The sequence below is a fragment of the Montipora foliosa genome, chromosome 7 (genome assembly GCF_036669935.1).
Source record: "Montipora foliosa isolate CH-2021 chromosome 7, ASM3666993v2, whole genome shotgun sequence".
NCBI classification, from domain to species: domain Eukaryota; kingdom Metazoa; phylum Cnidaria; class Anthozoa; order Scleractinia; family Acroporidae; genus Montipora; species Montipora foliosa.
Genome location: NC_090875.1, coordinates 41929324 through 41937335, shown reverse-complemented (window position 1 = coordinate 41937335; position 8012 = coordinate 41929324).

Here is an 8012-nt window from a genome sequence, read left to right as displayed (position 1 = left end):
CCCCAAGTTTCTCGATTTCAAACGCAGCAGACGGTCGTCGTTTTAAGAAGTATTCAGTGCTTTTTGAAACCAGGAGAATAAAAAATTGTCCTACCTTGAAAACTCCATGGATAACCTGCAAGTGCTCTTAATCAGTATAAATCGGTTCAAAGTCTTGTTTGTCTTTATGGAGATGGTTCAAATCTGATTGTGGGTATAACAGTTCTCAGGGACTCCACAACGAGCTCACTACTCTTAGACGTGGAAACCCTCTGCTGAAACACACATGTACGGATAAACAGCTTTATGTCATGTGATTGGCCGAGACCTACAATAGGATGGTGGAGTTGGCCAAGTGTGTTGAAAATACACCTTGCGTGACTTTTGTCTGATTGGTTGTGTAAAGCTGACATGAGGAAAATTAGTTTTCCTTTTTGTAACTTGAATGATTAGCAACTATTGACCGAAGTGAAGGTTTCGCGGCTCGGTAAATATCCACCACTAGCCACCGACACCGAGGTGAATAGTTGTTTTAGCATATACTAAAACAGTAAGATAATATAGCATAAAAAGGCAATTTTAACTCATTGATAACAACCTTTTCGGGCGCAAATTCCGCGCGAATTGCTCGGAGATGAGTAGCAATGTATATCCGGAGTTTGAGTAGCCAATCAGCGCGCGCGTTCAACGCTATCCACTGTATATACTACTAATAAATTAAACTGAATTATTACGAATCTAACAAATTTTGTTTTATATGAACTAAGCTGCTGGTTTGCATGTCGATCAGGCCGTAAACATTTTGTCTGATTGGCTGTTAGAAGTATCGCTTTGACTGTGCTTCCATCCAGTATTGTTTACCCTTCAATGCGCGAGGGGCTCCCAGTTGACTAATTTCTATATTTTGTGTTTTTAACAAATTTAAAAATAACTCATTCAAAGACACGCACGCAACATTGCATCACAGGATGACCAAGTTTGCGATAATCGCAAAAAAACTTTAGTTGGCATGCGATTTATAAATCTTATAATTATAATCCTGTCCTTATTAAACTTACAGAATTTTGCGATTACCGCAAACTTGGTCATCTTGCGATTCATACATCGCACACTCCAGCGGCACCCAACGGAACTTTTCGTTAAATTATATATCTGTTCGGAAGGCTTTTGATAACCTAGGGTTTTCATTAGGTAATTTTCACATCGAACTTTCGTGATAGGAAAAATTCAATGCCTGTTGCTTTCTGATTGATGAAAATGTCGTTGTGATTACCGAAAAAAGGCCAGTTATGATAGTTGGAAATTATACAATACTTAAGATTTTTGGGAAGTAGACAAAAAATGCCCTAGTAAATTCGAAAATCTTCAAGTTCCCCTAGAATAACCGAACAGATAGAAATTTTATAGCGCAGCCTAAAATGAAACTACAAAGCTTTAAAGCACTCCACAGAGCTTACAACAGAGATTTTAAAAATCATTTGAGAGAAAACCGTCGCTGGGTGCCCCTGACATGTAACAACGTTACAACGAATTAAAGACGAAAAGGAACCTGGATAACCACACGAGAAACTTCAAAATTTGAGGATGTGTCAGAACAAACTTGACTGCCTCATGCTATGAAAATGCTCTTTGTGAAATACTTGAACCCAATTCTTTTCTTAACAAACAGTGCGATTCAATTCGCGAAAAATTATTTCTTTAGATCCTTTCATTTTGTCCTAACATATTGTATCACATTTTAGCGTTCGTGAAATTATTGCTGATATTGATGTTTTGACTGTAGCTATAAATTCATGCTAATTTTTTATCCACACTTGAAAATGACTTATACCACTAATTCTTTATCACAAAATAGAGATTTGCATTGGGTCAAAAGGAGTTGACAGGACACCGAAACAGGTAAACTCCAATCGGACTTTTTTCTTAAAACAAAACAATGTTGTTTCTCCACTCGACGGCCGTAAAAGCAGGTGCCTGATCACTGGTTACTCAACGGGGGAATCCCCTTAATGCTCATAAGTTGTCTGATTGGTTGATTAAATTTTGGATCACTGTTTATCACCGTTGGCTCTTCAGACGTTATCTAACGAGATGCTTCTGTGAAGCATACACTGGGTTGCCTGTGGTACGTGCTACAGAAAATCAGAAGGCACTGAATTGTGTGGTATTGAAATACAGCATTCCAGTCTCTGAAGAACAACAAATAAAGGAGAAGCGAGAAACATTGGCTTCTGGGCTGACATGTTGATAATTTTCAAGTTCCCTCACAACTTCTGTTTACCACAAGTGTGCCCTCTGAGCATCTGACAGCTTTCTAATACTAAAGTTCGCTGAAGTTAAGTCCTGCCGGGCGGGGTTAGTGTTTGGATGGGAGACCAAGACAACATTCCCCTCATAAAACAGAAGCATCGGACCGAAAATACTACCAACTCTAACAAATGCGAACTCAGCAAGGTACAGATCTTGTTAGCTTGCTTTATGCAAAACAAATATTGATGAAAAAGCAAATAACTATTGATACACAGTTTTCAGAAAGAGCAGAAGGAAGTTTCCCGAACGGTCGATCGAGAATAAAATATTTACGACATCAAAACAACATTAATTTTGAACCGTGAATATAGAATATAAAAAGTTACGATCAGCGACAAACATTTTGGGAGATTTTTGCTACGTTCAAGTAAATTGCAAAATCGAAAGTGACATGACCGGAATTCAGCGGGCGCCGTGATTAAGTTACCGCGGCATGTTTACTCGCCAAACAGTGAAGCATCTGTGTCAAATGATGGCAAGATACCGGGTTTTTGTAAGTTTCTTTTTCAGTCAAGTGTTATAAAGTTTGACAATGATATGAGCGAAGTCAAAACAAAGATCACAATCGCCCAACTCTTATTTATGCAAAGTCAAAATTTACTCTCCAAGACGCGTACGACGTTATTTATCACCAGGTAATTCCATCATTTTGGAAATAGCAGCTACTTTATTATTCATCTGCGTCACAAGTTTTCACTGATTTTGGGGCTCATTTTGTTGAAACTCAAGCACGCTTCCAACAGGCCTGTGAACCTTTCCTGCTTACAGAGCAATACTAAAAAACTTCTCCCATATCACATTTCAACCTTAAGCTCGAAAATTCAATACACAACATGATATTATAATTCACAAAGGCAGAAAATACCACAGAATCCTTTTCCAGCGAAAAAATTATTGAAACTAACAACATATTTGCTCTTAGAGGCGAAAACCTCTTCCTATTTCATTCCGTGCGTGAAGACAAGAAACTCAATCGTGTCAAATTACTTCAGGTAAATAGAGCTCACTTTGATTTCGTCTCGACGGGCGATAGATTGTTGTCGAAGTCCAGTACTCGTCGCTTTTGAGCTTCCTGCCTAGTTTATCCAACTGACTTTCCATTATTGAGCTCCATAAGGGTATATTTTGTTTAAGGATCCACTAAAACGCCATTCGCGTTACATGACTTTCGACGCCATTGCAGGTTCTACTGTGTCCACCAGAGAAATCTACGCAGTTCCACTACCCTCTCGATCCTAAGAACATACGCGTAGAAGGCTCTATGCACAAAGACACCACTTACCAAGGGAGTGACAGGCAAGACTTTTACCGACACGGAAAAAAAAAAAAAACTAAAAAAAAGAAAAAAAAGAAAACAAACAAACTAAACGAAGACCTCGACTGGTTTGCCATAGGCAACCCAGTAATTACAGCTAATTAGAATGCTCAGCGCAAATTCTGTTCTCAGTCAACTTCCAACAGCAGTTGTTTTCCTAGGCGGCGTAAATCTTCCTCTTTCGCTTTTTTCCAGTATTACGTTGTGCCTAAATTCTCAAGATTTTAGTAGAATTAATTTACTCTACACAAAAGGATGTTTGATGGATGCAACTGGAGCAATAATTCGTCAGATCGGACTTGAAAGCTATGGAAATACATGGAGGTTTCAGAAAGTCGTGTTAGCGATAGCGATAACCTGCTGTGTCGATCTTGAAGTCGAAGAAGAAATAAGAAACGACTTAGGAAAACTAGATGCCGCTTCATGGGATTAAATTATGAAAAGGGAAGACTTAGCAACGGCAAATATCTTAATTTCTAAACATGTTTTGGAAATTGAGAAAACTCAAAGTCAGGGCAGCTCGCTGGGTCAAATCCTGCTACATCGGAGAAGCCTAAGGGAAGAATCACTCGCCAGTAAAATCCTAAGAAGTTCCTTCAACCCTAGTCATCAGGAAATACTTACAAGTTTAGTTTTTGTTAAACCTATATGTCGATGCTGTGAGCTATATCTGACCATATCTATGTAATGGGAAGCCTTTATAGATTAAAGATGTAGATGTAAAACGCTCGTTTGGACCAATCGAGCTTCATTTATCCTTCTGCCGTGAATGGGTGAAGATGGACTGAAACTCAGACAAGAAGCAAACCTACTGTAGATCTCTCGTCCGCTGTGCTAAACTTATACCGGATGCAATCGATGTCTTTTGCAATGGATATGTTGGTGGTGACATCATCTCTCGGAATGCATGCAGGATTAAGTGAATTACATTTGCACATTAAAAAGGAAATGGGTTTATAAATCACAACGAATTCGCTTTGAAGAAGGGCGAACGCTCGAAACTGTACGCCAGCTTTCGATTTTTTTACGGTAGTAAACTCTACCATTATATCAACTAATCTCTGTGTTTTACTTCCCCAACCGACACAGCACCGCAGTTTCTTCAGAAACTAAACTCCTTTATCCATTTTTACAAATTAAAGCATCGAGGAATCTTCGACCTCCTCTTGAATCAATCAGTATTCGAAGAGAAGTTTTCAATAATGAGTAAAGATAAGTGTAGCTCTGTCAGTTACACTTGAAAGACCATAAAAATGGACCTTTTTAGTTTGTATGTTTTATTTTCCCATTTCAGACCACGTGATGTTACTCCAAAAAACAGTTTCTTTCAAATGTCGTCTTATGCACGAACATGTGTACGCATAACTTATGAAAAAACAAAAGGAAAATTCTCCGAAATTGAGAGCATCACGTGGTCTGAAATGGGAAAAACAAAACAGTTTTATAAGTGACGTCACGTCAACCACTACTACCTGCACTACTTGCAGGAGTTCCTTGAATTCCTGCATGCATGCGAGTTTGGTACCCACCATATCGAGAAAGCAGTATTTGTGACTTCAGCATCGATTTTCTCGGAAACTGTTGGAGGGATGAAGCTCAAATTCAGCGAAGAGATAGAGAAAAACCTCATCTATCAAGATCTGTCGCCATTCAGGTGAGATTTTCAGTATTTTTGCGTTAATTCCAGGTTGAAGTGGAGGAGGTGCAAGCCTTGTCTCCCTCTCTTGTCTTGACCGTCACCGGCCAAAAGTAATGTCGCTTTAAGACGCTTTAGACGGCCCAAGAAGGCGAAAAAAAGCCATACAAGAGTCGATTACGGTTTCATTTAACTTTATGGGGATATTCAGACCGACATGTGATTTAGATGTGCAATTTTCAGAGTTTTATTGACAACCCTTATAGATTCTCTTCGTTTCATATAAACATATATTCAACCACGAACACATAGAGTGGTCTGCAGGTGCACGAACAGTTCGAGAAAGAAGTATGCCGACCGACGGAAATTTTTTTCCCAGAGCGCACATAATGAAAATAAGGGGATCCACAGAAGTTGAAAATCCGACAATCCCGTAATGTTCGAAGGTCCGCATTTAACTGAAATGTGCAGCATGAGAATAAAGATTCCTACCTGTCCTGTAAGATCTGGCCATATCCTCTCTACGAATAATGCTCTGAATGCTGTTAATTTTACGAATCGGTTGAACGCCTTGATTGTTCACCGAAGATGGTTCAAATCTGGCCGTAGATTTGTCAGCTCTGCATGAGGGGCACCACAACCAGCGCTCTTCTTGTACATACTACTCCTGTTCCTGCTTGTGCTCCTGCTAGAGACTGAAAGCGCACTATAAAAGGGCATAAGCTTCGCCCACTCTAATTGAATGTAATAATAGATGGTTTTCAGCGACGTCATCAAATCTTGGTGAGTCTTCTGCATTTTATCTATACGAGTTTAAAGATGATCTAGAAATAAATCCTTTTGCAAGTTACCAGTTCCGTAAAGTTGTCAAGAAAGTTAGATGTGTTTATACGTATTTGTACTGTCTCACGAGCGAAAAGTAAGCGCTTTCGTGGCAACGTGAACTCCTTAGTCAACCAGAAGCTTTAGTCGTTATTGGTGGACTTCGTGGTCCAACGACATGGCGGCTCCAGACAAAACTCTAAAAAGTTGGGTGCCACGCTTCGGCAAATAACTCACAAACTATGTACCACGTAGACCTTAGACTTGGTGAGGTTCTTTATGCAATGGTCTGCAACATTTCATGTCCTTAATATTTTTTACCGCATCGTGTCGAATTTATTTTTGTAAGACGCATTTTGTGGCAATTTCATTCTTCAACAAAAAGAATTGTTTAGTTAAATTTGCAATTGATTGATACCAATATATTTTTAAAGAAATCCATTTATCACTAACTATGGTTTTTTTATAAAATAATAATTAGGATTCTACGCGCACTCTCATTGGTCAATAGCTGTGTTTACATGAGAGTATGGAAACACTGCTGTGACATCACACGAATTTTGATTGGTTATGTGTTATCAGACGCGTGCTTTGATTGGTTGGTAGCAAATATTACCGTGTATTAAGAAAATCCTTTTTTACTTTACAAATCGAAAACAAAATTGCGATAGTTAATAACTCCATGCATGTTTTCAAAAAGAAATGGTCCTGGTTTAAAAACAAATTTTTGATCAATAAATACAGATTGAGTGATGCGAGGCGTGGACGAGAACCTACAGTTGTGTTTGTGATTGCGTTGTTAACTAACTTGTCAAGTCAAATGTTTTGATCTGCTGTGTATTCCAGTGATAATAGAATAACAAAAAATGGGTGCTGTCACTTTATCTGTCGTAGTGTAATCACTGCATTGTAAGTAGTGTAAAAATTGTTTTGTAAGTAACTTAAGTATCATATTGGTAAGTACAGTGGTGAAAATATTGTTTTGTAAATAGCGCAAGCATTCTAATGTAAATAATGTAACTACATTCGTGTAAGTAGAGGAAGCGATTTGTAAGTAAAAAAACAAATAAATTATTTAAAAAAATTATAATGCTAGTATTGTAAGTAGGGTAAGTGTTTGTCCTGCTTGCTTGTATAAATACTGTAAGTATGAGCAGTGCAATGTATATGTATGTAAGTATAATATTAGTATTGTAAGTAGTGTAAGTGTTCGTCCTGTAAATATTATAAAATAAAATTAAAAAAAAAAAAAAAAAAGAAAATCCTTTTCAATCAAGAAGTTAAAAAAACCAGCATTTTCCTCAATCTGTCGAATTATGTTTGAGAAATATTTTATAAAAGCAATAGAGGACTTTTCTGCGAACTCTCCCAACTTCCGGCCTCCTCAGGAGTGAGGCTATGGAAACACGGAAAACGTCGTCTATTGCTTAGGTGGTTCATTTTCGCCTGTGTGACTGTCTGCCTCGCACATGGCAATTTGTTGATTTGTGATTTTCTTCCTTTTCATATGCTTGTCGACTTTCTTTTTCAAGATTGTCTTCAGTATCGTTCAATGCAAGCTGCTAAAATGATTCAAGTTTACTTTGTGCTTGCTTTGCGCAAGATCCAAATCGGATTTCCGTTTCATATTTCCTTGTTAGACTTGAGCCCCGTGCAAAAGGACTCAACAACTCCCTAGTTTCTTTTAGTTTGTATGCAAGCGGACGCAACATGTACAACTCCCCAACAATGCAAAGACGTGTAGTGTATCATGGGAAGGATACGACCCATAAGACTTCGTAAACTTACAAAATTTAGCTGCCATCTTGTTTTCAACATCTTAATGAGTTGCTATCTCCATAGAGACAATATGTATGGGCGTCTGTGTTCCCAACAACAATAGGGAGCTTCAGCAACGACAACGGCGACGGCAACGAGAACGTCACGATTTCGCATATTTAGTGGGTAAAA